At 39.9% G+C, this 12,468-nt stretch overlaps 1 long non-coding RNA gene across 2 annotated transcripts in view; it reads right to left on the reverse strand.

Moving 5' to 3' along the window:
- Positions 1–2,512: 2,512 nt before the first annotated feature.
- Positions 2,513–12,468, reverse strand: part of LOC139183622 (uncharacterized) — a 105,766-nt gene continuing 95,810 nt past the window's right edge. For both annotated transcript variants that reach the window (XR_011567172.1, XR_011567171.1), the window contains exon 4: positions 2,513–9,323. This is a non-coding gene — a long non-coding RNA (uncharacterized lncRNA). The remainder of the gene's footprint in view (positions 9,324–12,468) is intronic.

Genomic DNA, 12,468 nt, shown 5'->3' on the forward strand with positions numbered 1-12,468 from the left:
TGAGAGGGGGTTGGGGGAGGCTTTTTGGATCCTCAGATGCATCTTAAGCCCTGCAAATACTATCTCTCTGGTTGCTTCTTTCAGGTGCCACACCTCTAGCTGAAGGTCAATAGACAATTTTCCCTGAATGGGAAGCACAATGAACACACTTTATAATGTCTGAGACAATGACTAACAGTAAGTATCACAGGCTAGCCATGCTCCTTTGGGCTTTTACAATAGTTTGGTGTTTTGCAGAGTTCAGCCTATGAGCGCCACCAAACTGTTCAGCAGGGATCCCTGGCCCAGTGTGGTCTGAGTCTCATCATGTGACTGTCCGTCTTGTTCTTCAGATCTCACCTGATAAGTTGAATGCTGAGAGGGCATTTCATAATCCTCCTATTAGCTTCAGCACCTATTTCTCTCCATCAGAGGATGCTGTTTTTTCTTACATGGAAACAAAACAATTTCATAATTATTCTACTTTTTGTGGCCTCTTTTCGGTTTTTTTCTGCTAGAAGATAAAGTCTAAAGGCAGGACCATGTGCATCTTGCTCACTACTGTTTCCCAGGGCATGGGATATGGCAGGTGTCCAGGAAATATTTTCCTCAAAATAATTTGAAAATGACACTTATGAATTATATTTCTATGTTCTTTCATGTCTGATTTTTATATACACTGTGCCATGTGAGTCTCACAATAATATCATGAGACAAACCAGGAAAATGTTACCTTACATTTATAAATAGAGAAACGAAGTGAGATAAGGCTCCTAGAATCCCCATCCTGGTGTAGTCTCCTCCACCACTACTGAGTGCTGGTATGTATAACCAATGGGGTGATGGAAAAATGATGAGTGTAACTTGTGAGGCCAGATCATAAAGATATTTAGGTTCTGCCTCACATTCTTGAATTACCCACATTGAAGGAAACCAATTGCTGCTTAAGAAGGACACTTGAGCCTATGAATTGCATGGGAGGAATTGAGGCCACCTGCCACCAGCCCAGTCCAACATATAAGCCATGGAAGTGAGCAGTCTTTAAAGCTGATTCTCCAGCCCCAATCAATCCTTCAGATGACAGCAGTCCTGGCCAACATCTTGGCTACAGCCTCATAAGAGACCAACCAGATAAGCTGTTCCTGAATTCTGGACTCACAGATACCCTGATATAAATATGTATCATTTCAAGCTGCTACGTTTGGAGGGGCGGGGGGTGCAATTTGTTTGGCAGCTATAGATAGCTAATATTTCAAGACTCAGAGACAAACAGCAATTCTTCATCTTCTTTCTCATCTTTCTCCTTTAACTCTAATCCCAACCTTCCTGCCTCTGCCAAAGAAATTTGGGGTATGTGCATAGTTAATAGATTACAATGTGTAATTATATTATTCCAGTTTCTCTCATTACAGCCACTTCTAGCAGGTAAATAATGACCATTCATATCACTTGAAGAGAAGAAAACCAAAGAAGGCTACTCAAGAAACTAGGCAGCTTATTTTGGTCAAAGTCAACTGTCCAACCTTTGTCAAGACCTCAACAACTCTGAACCAAGACTAGATGACCCAGGGAATCCTTCTAAATGTATTAATATATAATATTTTAAAACCTATTTAAAGGCATTGATTAAAACCTATTTAAAGGGGTGTTGTGTAAGTTAGAAGGATACCATTTAATTTGCAAACAGAGCTTTTAAAGAAAACACATGCATAATGGAGTTGATAAAATATCATTCAACTATTTACATATTGGGAGTCTGAACAAAGTCATATTTATTAATCAATATGCTTGACAAGATAATCTATCATGACACGTATCTGAATATATACCTCCAGGCAACATCCCACCAGTTACTCCCTGATGATGCTCTCCAAACAAAAGAGCTCACGAACAGTCCTTGAAAGTAAAGCCCCCTTGAGATCACTTGATCTCTCTATGCCCTTTCTGAACAAATCTGCCTCGTGACAGCCCCTAAAGAGATCATCCGGGCCCAGCTTATACTTTCTCATCTGCCTAGAAGAGAAGATGGCGAAGTTGTGTGCGTTTATGGAGAATTGCTCTGGAGTGATTCCCAGTGATAATGGCTAAGAGACGTGGAATTTTTTACAGTTATATCTTTTCTGATCACAAACATATTTGCCACTATTGAGAGATGAATTATATCAAAGACATGAATTTACTCTTTATAGTCATGCTCCTTCTGTCCTAGTGACACAGGTTCTTCCTGATGAGTGGGTGAGGTTGTCTCTGTGAGTGTTGAGGGGAGAGGGTGCCTCAGGGCCCTGGTTACTGTGTCTGGTTTCACTCTATCAGTGCCATTCTTACTGGTACCCCATGAATTCCAGATACCTTTGCTCATCCGCAGGGAGATCTAGTGGCTAAGAGAAGAATCCCATCTACCACTGGTAAACTGTGCTATCTGATACACATTATTTAATTTCTCTGAACCTCAATTTCTCACCACCAGAATTATATCATGACCACAATGCAGGGTCTTGTATATGTGAAAGAATTTTTTTTTATGAGAGGTAGATGTACGAAGTATATCATAGCAGTTGCATGTCTCAGTGAAGTTCTCAGCAAGAGGTATTCATGAATAAATGGTAGACTCTGTTGCAATAACCATGGGAATGTTTGTTAATTCTGAGATTGCTATACTTGTATACTAAGACTGAATAAGTAAGTAAATGGTTAGTGCATGATGGGGACCAGATTTCTCATAGATGGAGTAGGAAGTTACAAATAAAGAGGAAAAGCTAGAAAGAATCATGTGGTACTGGTCAGATTCAGAGACATCAGTATAAACTTATCTTCAGCACACAAAGATATAGATGGATATATACAGAAATAATTACAGATACGTGTATCCAGAGGTTAGTATAGACACATTTCCTCACTCTATCCACGGAGAGGACCTAGAAGCAATTACACCCCAGAAGCAATGAGAACACCAGTACTCATATCTTGATTTTTTTTCTTTTTAAATATTTATTTGGCTGTGTTGGGTCTTAGTTGTATCATGCGGGATCTTTAGTTGCAGCATGTGGGATCTAGTTCCCTGATCAGGGATTGAACCTGGGCTCCCTGCATTGGGAGATGGTCTTAGTCACTGGATCACCAGGGAAGTCCCCACTTCTAAAAGTGGTATTAGAAGTGAGTTCTAATACCACTTTTCAATTAAAGGAACCAGGGCTCCTTGGAGAAATGATTGATTTTAGGGCTGGGACAGGAAATAACACAAATATACAAGAAGGCCTATCTATTCATAATTCTATATTTAGAAAGAAGGCCCTAAAAGCCATGGTTAAGAGATATCTTTGGTAGACAGTGGTAGAAATGAATTAAAAACAATTTTGGTTACAATAAAAACAATTCCTCTAGTTTACTCTAACCTGGCTAAACTGTAATTTCTTCGAAGAATTTGGGGGTGGGATGAAAGGGTTAAGTCCATGAAACACCTCAGTTTTCAGCCACTAACTGTGGTATCCTGGGTAATTACTGCAGCTTACTTGAGACCACACCTTAGATAAACCTGTAGCACTGGAGTTTTCTGCAAACATTTTCTTTCCTGCAAGCTGTGGCTTGTCCCTTTCATATATTTGTCCTAGGTTTTCAACTTGATTTTCCAGTGGCTAGTTTATACTTGGTTGAGCCAACAAATCAGGGTCTGTTGATTTAGCTTCATATCTTCTTGGTGCTTGCGTGAGACAACCATGCCAGCTATGTGGTAATGAACACAGTCAGACTGGATGAATTATTTTCCTATGAGGGGAATTAAGTTAAAAAAAAAAGGAGGAACTGGTTCAGGTAAAGGTTATGATTTAATTTCCCTTGTTTTATCCATTGCTTTTAAAAATAATAAAGATTTTCCTTGTGACTGAAATTTTATTCTCATTTCACTTTTTAAATGAGCATTTGATTTTCTCTCATTTTAAGAGCCCAGTACAAGAACAGTAGAGTCAAAGGACAAAGTAGGTACTTGATGTGACAAAGAAAGAGTGTTCTTGAGGAGGCCAATTCTCCACCATAGTGTTCTACAAAAAGTGGAATTATACTAAGAGAACCATCTTGAGGTCATATCAGTCTATAAAGAGTACAAAGCAAAGTAATTTGTGTTTTAGGTTTTAGTGGGTATAAACTACAAGGTACTTCTTGAACCTGCATATCCATTTAAGAAAAAATAGTCATGATATCTAGTCAATGGGGACACATCTTTGCCCCATTGCGGGGTGGGGTGGAAATGATATTCCCTTCTCACCATTTTCCTGCACATCATTGCCGCCGCCACCATTGCCATCAGACCTAGGAGAAAATGTAGTGAGCAATTGCATTCTAAGTACATTTTGAAAGTTTCAAAAACTTTCAGAGTCTTATGAGGTTAGCAAGAGTGGTAGTATTGTTTTCTTAGTTTTGCATGTAAGATAAAGAATTGGGGCCAAGATACAGACATTTGAAATGACATGCTCAAAGTCCTGAATGAAGCTAACAGTGGTAGCAGGATTACCACCCAGGCCAACTGCTCTTCAAATGCCCTGCAGCCACTTTTTGGGTAATCATCAATGTCAACATCACCCAACAACACTTCTCACACACGCATTAGTGGAATTACTTTAGCCAACTAGTTTGATCATTATCTTGCTGAGGAGGCTACTATTTGGGAAATAGAAATTTTTACTGGGCTGGAATGGAAGGAACCAGAAGACTTGGCGGAGGGGAGCAGTAGGGGAAAGAAAATGTGTTTATCAACTTTTTATTTTTCATTTCAAAAGGAGTAAATGCTTATAGCAACAAGCAATATAATCCAAAAATATACAGAGATTTTAAAGTGAATAATATCCTGCCCACTCCCTCCTAGACTAGCCAGTATTAACAGCCTAGCCCATATCTTTTGTTTTTTTAAAGTCACAAGAGAAATAGAATGGTGGAACTGGAGGAAGTGAGGCAGGAAGGAAGGAAGGTTCAGGAAAAGGGGTGCAAAAGTCACACCTACCAACATGCTCTCAGCCTCAGCCTGAGGCTGTAGCCAGGATGCTGAATACTCCTCTGGAAGGCTGCAATATCAGTCTCCCCTAGGTCACTGGTCTTGGTTTATAGTCATGAAATCCATGCTCTCCATTTAAGCTCATTTTCTCCATGTCTAATCTCTGTTCTCCCACCCCCACTCCCCATTTGCAACCCCATGCCACACACACTCACCTACGCCTGCCCTGTGGCAACCCGTGAAGACAGAAAACCAAACATACAGATGACAGTTGGTTCTCTTGCTGCTATTCTCTGAAGAGACTGTTGGGGGCATCTGGCTTCCTAAGACCTTGACATAGGGGTCCTGGAATTTCACAGTTTGCTGTTTGCTAAAATCAGAATGGCCACAAATGTGAGGTGGATGGCTGCTCACTGAGTTTGCAGACCAAATGCCTCTGGAGATGTTTCAGACCCTAATGGGACCTGATATTGCTGCTAAGTCCTCAAGGTCAGCTTGAGGTTGTTGGCTATTGGAGCTCACTTTTGGAAAAGTTATTGACAGTCTAGGATATGGGCCAGCTTCAGGCTGGGCAGCCATATTACTGCCTCCTCTACCTATTCCTTCCAACACACAAGTTTGAACAATGTGCCTCCCCAATGAAGCTTCTGTAATATAAATCCAGCCACAGCAAGAACCGCCTTCTTGTAAAACATCATTTCAGAGTTTAGCCCATCTGCCAGTCTAGGGCAACCACTGGAACCTGTGGTTCTTAAGAAGAGAGTCAGGGCAGTGAAGTGAGTTGTGAACTATGACAATATCTTGGAAAACCTTAAGCCTGGATGGAGGGAAGCCATCAGCAAGACTGCTCTGGATTTTGGGGGGACCAAAATGATGACATACCCCCAGAATTCACCCTTCTGTCAGTGCATGCATGCTCAGTTGCTCAGTCATTTGCAACCCCATGGACGGCAGCCCACCAAGCTCCTCTGTCCATGGGATTCTCCAGGGAAGAATACTAGAATGGGTTGCTGTTTCTTCCTCCAAGGGATCTTACCTACCCAGGGGTCGAACCTGAGTCTCCCATGTCTCCTGCATTGCCAGGCAGATTCTTTACCACTGAGCCACCAGGGAAGCCTTTAAGCTCACACAATTCTTATTGGCATATGGTTGGTGAACAAGGCAAGTCAATGGCCTCTGAGAAGTACTGTGTTAGACCATCCCTCCACAGTAAATGTGAGTAGTAAGGAGGGAGAACTTTCCCTAGTGATCCAAGCAGTTCCAGAGTAATATGCATCGCACACTGGAACACAGCAAAAAAGCTATGGGGGCAGTGGTTGACACCGTCTTCAACTTCTCCCTCCTTTTGATCAGGATGAAACCCAGAGGATTGTTTTAACACTGTTATAACTGTTTTTATTTGTTATTTTTGTGTCCAACTCTTTGTGACCCCATTTGTGCGACTCTTTGTGTGACTGTAGCCCACCAGATTTCTCTGTCCATGACATTTCCCAGGCAAGAATACTGGAATGGGTTGCCATTTCTTCCACCAAAGGATCTTCCCAACCCAGGGATTGCACCCACATCTCCTACTTGGCAGGGATTCTTTACCACTGAGCCACCTGGGAAGCCTCTTGGGCTTCCTGTGTGCCAGACTAATTCAGCACTTACAGATGTTATCTCATATAATCCCATAAACCTGATGAAAAGCTCACAATTCATCCATGAAGTCAAGGACAGATTCATTGATCCTACTTTTGCAAATTTGGGTGAATGCCTTGCAAGAATAAAACTATTCTTCTCATATTAAAATTGCTTATTTATCCAACCTTTACTCTGACTAATTACCTGAGTACTGGTTATTAGTATAAACATTGTACTCATTACTTTTAAAACTCTTGACCATTGAAAATAAACTCTCCCAAAGTTAACCTGGAAGAATAAAGTATATGTTGAGTATAGTGATTCAGTTCAGGAAGGCAAGCAGATCAAAGTGTGAATAATACACAGTGATTTGTTACTTTTATTTAAAAAATAATAATAACTAGAATTATTAAAAGTTAAAAGGCTGAGGAAGGTGAGATAAAGTGAAACATACAACATAAACATTTTCATTGTAGAGTGACTTTCAAAAAGCAGCAAAAAGTATTTTCTGAAAACATTGCAAATATCTAAAAATACCTATAAACAACAGATGGTTCCCATTTAGATGGTAATTTGTTTCTGGCATTTTTATTTCATATGAGAGTATAATGACATTTTTTAAGGTAACTTTTGGGCATTTGTCATATCAGATCATGGTAGTGGGGCCACTGGTGGTGGGACTCTTATTCTGGGTACCAAGCAGAATCTTCTGCCTTCAGAAATCATCTCTTGAAACCACCTCCTTCCTTCTTGAACTCACCAACCAATCAGAGGGCAACCTAGGCAGTGTCCACCTTTGTGACTGTTAGTTCAGTTCAGTCACTCAGTCATGTCCAACCCTTTGTGACCCCATGGACTGCAGCACTCCAGGCCTCCCTGTCCATCACCAACTCTTGGAGTTCACTCAAACTCATGTCCATTGAGTTGATGATGCCATCCAACCATCTCATCCTCTGTTGTCCCCTTCTCCTCCTGCCTTCAATCTTTCCCAGCATCAGGGTCTTTTCAAATAAGTCAGTTCTTTGCATCGGGTAGCCAAGGTATTGGAGTTTCAGCTTCAACATCAGTCCTTCCAATGAATATTCAGGACTGATTTCCTTTAGGATGGACTTCTTGCAGTCCTTGGATCTCCTTGCAGTCCAAGGGACTCTCAGAGTTTTCTCCAACACCACAGTTCAAAATCAGCAATTCTTCAGTGCTCAGCTTTCTTTATAGTCCAACTCTCACATCCATACATGACTCCTGGAAAAACCATAGCTTTGACTAGATGGACCTTTGTTGAAAGTGAAAGTGAAGTTACTCAGTCGTGTCCGACTCTTTGCGACCCCATGGACTATAGCTTACCAGGCTCCTCTGTCCATGGGATTTTCCAGGCCAGAGTACTGGAATGGGTTGTCATTTCCTTCTCCAGGGAATCTTCCTGACCCAGGGGTTGAATCCATGTTTCCCACATTGCAGGCAGACACTTTACTGTCTGAGCCACACTTTGTTGGAAAAGTAATATCTCTGCTTTTTAATATGCTGTCTAGGTTGGTCATAACTTTCCTACCAAGGAGCAAGTGTCTTTTAATTTCATGGCTGCAGTCACCATCTGCAGTGATTTTGGAGCCCCAAAAAATAAAGTCTGTCACTGTTTCCACTATTTTCCCATCTATTTGCCATGAAGTGATAGACCAGAAGCCATGATCTTAGTTTTCTGAATGTTGAGCTTTAAGCCAACTTTTCACTCTCCTCTTTCACTTTCATCAAGAGGCTCTTGTGATTGTTAAGGTATCTCCAAAATGGCATTTTAACCTGCCCCATGAAGAATATGAATGGAACTTGTTAAAGATCTGTACTTACCAAGCAGTCAGTCCACTCTTCTTTTCCATATAGCCTGCAATCCAAACTCTCAAAAACTTGAATTGGCCTCTTTCCTTTTCTCTCAATCCAAATGTGTGGAGTTTTAGCATAAAACTAAAATGAGGAGAGCAGAATTCAATCTGGTGAAGAAAATATTGTCAGTTCTATGTGTTCTGAAGAGAATTCTGACTTCCAGGGATGTATTAATAATGTATGTGTATTAGTTGTTCTGTCATGTCTGACTCTTGCGACCCCGTGGACTGTAGCCCGCCAGGCTCCTCTGTCCATGGGATTCTCCAGGAAAGAATACTGGAGTGGGTTGCCATTTCCTCCTCCAGGGGATCTTCCCAACCCGGATCAAATCTGGGTCTTCTGTATGGCAGGAGGATTCTTTAACATCTGAGCTACCAAAAGCCAGTATTAATAATAGAGGCATCTAAAATGGCATTTGATGGAGAGTGATTCAAAACCAGGTTGGAGAGTTGAAGAGGGAGGTCCAAGAATGTGTCTGGGCAAGGGAGGGCTGGGCTCCGGGATGCTCCTGAGCGACATTCACAGGCCTTGGCCTGCTGCCTCCCCACTGGGGTATGAGTATGCACATGTATGGGGTGATGCCTGCTGGAAGGCGGCTGAAGGCCCAGTGATCCCAAGGTGATAAAGTCAACAGGTCAGGCTGCCAAAATGTGCTGCCTGAAACAGACGGACTTTTCACCACACACATGAGGATACCATTCCTGTTCAAATATTTATTTGAGCTTGTATTCCAGAAAGACTTATTCCTCTGTTAGGTTTATGCACTTCCCCATTCCTTTCTCTCTCTTTTGAAGGTTAGATGAGGAGTTCCTTGTCATTTGTTCTAAAGGACTGGTGTTTTCTTCCTTGAAATAGTAGCTGGAGCCTGAAAATGGTGGATTCAGAGACACACAAATTAAACATAAAAGTTTAAGTCATGAAACAAACCATATCTTACAGTCATACCCTCAGCTCACCATTCTGCAACCTTATCTTTTTTTTTAACTTACCATTTTTAAAAAAGCAATAATAAAATACCCAATCAGATTTTGTATCACTGAAATCTTTCTCAACTGGAGGAACATTTGCAATGAACTTTTTTCCCCCTTAAGATTAAATTCTTTAAAAACAAATTCACTTTTAATATGAATGTTATGATTCACAGCACAAAAAAACTATAGGCACGTTATAGTTGTGGAAATTATTCAAGAATGAACTATTCTTAGAAACATAGAAGTGATGCAAACCTGAGCTTTTAGAAAATCTGTAACGGCACTTTGGCAGGGATCTCTAGTGGATTCTACTGACCAAAGAGGATAAATAAAGGTCATATTTCTGCCCAGTTCATTAGAATTTACCTTTAATTTTATAGCAAACTATAAAATTGTTTGCTATAAAAACTAGGTGTGTAGTGGCTACCAGATAACAGGGACTCTGTCATAAACTCTGGTCATTTAATCCTTAGAGTAAATCTATAAGGAAGGTATTATTATTCTCAGTTCATAAATGGAAATACTGAGGCTGAATGATTTGTCAGAGTTTTACTGCCATGAAAGTTTCAGAGGATGTAAAATCAGGTTTTCTACCTCTAAATTTGGCATTCTTTTCACTACTTAACACCTCTTAAGCTTGAATATTAAGTATTCAGTGGTTGTTCTGGAAATGAGAATTAATTTAAATTTGTTCTTTCTCATACTCCACTCCAAATAAAAGTGTTAAGGACCAAAGTGCAATATACATAATTTATATACATATAAATACATATAAAGTATGTATTTTCCTTCTTAAAGGAGTCTGCCCTAAATCTTTTTTTAAAAATAAAAATGCACATACATAAAAAACATAGAAATAAAAACTGAAAAAAAAAAGTTTAAGTTTGTGAATTGTCTCAAAACAAAATGGAACTGCACATTATCTGTGAATCATTAGAATGCTAGCAGAGGTTCCCAGAATGGTATCATGAATGAAATATCACATTAAAGCTTTACCAAGAATCCTAATTCAAAAAACTTTGGAGAGACCTTGTCGCTTTAGTTTTAACATGTGAAATAAATATGCCAGTGCAATAAATGCTGATCAAGACATTCTGGCTTTGCAGTTATAGTTTGCTATAGAATTAAAGGTAAATTCTAATGAACTCTGCAAAAATATGACCTCATAGCTAGATAAGTAATGATACCCTCAACTATAAAACAGCCCTCAACAAGAGCTCAAACTTAAAGTCTGATATTTTATTCTTTTCTATATGTTTACTTTTTTAAAATGTCTTAAAGACTATTAGAGGAAGTAAGTTAATATCCTTAAATATTCACTGGCTCAAAGCAGTGGCCATTTATATTCCACTAATGTGTTTAGTTTGCTTCAAATAATACAAATAAAAAGCAGAATGTTCTGCCCTGTCAGCCACAGCAGTTTGTGTGTTGTCTGTAGGTGTATGTAAATGCACATGCAAAGGGTAACTGAGAATAATTGATAACTCTTTAGAATATTTGTCAAGGTAGATTAGCTGGGTTTATGGGGAAAATATGTCCAGGAAAAAAAATGTCACTATGGGTAGTGACAAAGCAAAATGTGGTGCTAGTGCTGTGACATTTCAAACATTTCAGAAGGCAGTTGAAACCGTTAAGCCGGGACTCAAGTGTAACTAATATAGTTTTTGATGAGATTGATTTCTCAGCTGTCTTGTTGCCCTAGGTCTTTACTCCTCCCACAGATTTCACAGTTTGTGCATATCAGGTTTAGTCATTTATCTCGTGAAGTAGTTATCATATTCCACTATTCCATGGCTAATCATGGCATAAGCAGTTAGCTCTTTTCATCTTCCAAGCTCTTAATAGCAGTTAATGAATATAAACAACCCCCTTAGGAGATAAATTAATCACACTGTAACAGTTTCCTTTTCACCAATTGAGAAGCTGAGGTATAGAGACTAAGTAATTGGCCCAAAGTCATTAAGAAAACAATATGTGAAGATGGTGGTGACCCAAGGAGCTCTGAGATTTCAAACTTGAATAAAACGTTTGCTTTTCCATTTGTCTCTTGTACATCATGGCCTAGTGGTAAAGAACCTGCCTGCCAATGTAGAAGAAGTAAGAGATGTGGGTTTGATCCGTGAGTCAGGAAGATCCCCTGGAGGAGGAAATAGCAACCCACTCCAGTATTCTTGCCTGGAAAATCCTACGGACAGAGGAGCCTGGCAGGCCATAGTCCCTGGGATTGCAAAGAGCTGAACATGAGTGACTAACACTACTACTTATATCATATATAAAACCATTGACTAACACTACTACTTATATCATATATAAAACCATTAAACCAATAGCCCAGTGGGAAATATGCTTGTTCTGCTACCTACACTAAGAGCACTGGCATGATTCTCCATGGTTTTAAAGAAGCTGAAAGTATTTTATCACCCCCAAATTTCAGTCTTCAGGTAGCATGCTACCTTCTGTTACCTGATTCTATCGAATCAGTCCACAGATCTCTATGTTGTTGTTGTTGCTTAGTTGCTAACTCTTGTCAGACTCTCGGCAATCCCACGGACAGTGGTCCACCAGTTTCCTCTGTCCATGGGATTTTCCAGGCAAAAATACTGTAGTAGGTTGCCTTTTCCTTCTCCAGGGGATCTTCCAGACCCAGAGATTGAATGCATTTCCTGCATTGGCAAGTGGATTCTTCACCACTGAGCCACCAGGAAAGCCAGATCTATATGGTGATGAGTTTTGACCTCAGAAATCAAATAAAAATGAATGTCAAACCTATTGATCATTTGCCCACACCACCAAATGCCTGAAATTGAATGGACTTTAGGCTTACTTATCTGAACCCATAGATGTACTGACATTGTTTAGACTTTGGATCAAATCACATTGGATAATTTTCAATAAACAATATGTAACCAATTCAGTATGTTTGATGTGTAATTCTATGGCACATCATGGGTTTAGTAAATGGGATACACAAGCTGTCACATTTCTCAGTGTACACTGACTCACAAAATGAATTCATTGCTTTCAATCTTTTCTTCTGAT

Source organism: Bos indicus, chromosome 1 (genome assembly GCF_029378745.1).
Source record: "Bos indicus isolate NIAB-ARS_2022 breed Sahiwal x Tharparkar chromosome 1, NIAB-ARS_B.indTharparkar_mat_pri_1.0, whole genome shotgun sequence".
Classification (NCBI taxonomy): domain Eukaryota; kingdom Metazoa; phylum Chordata; class Mammalia; order Artiodactyla; family Bovidae; genus Bos; species Bos indicus.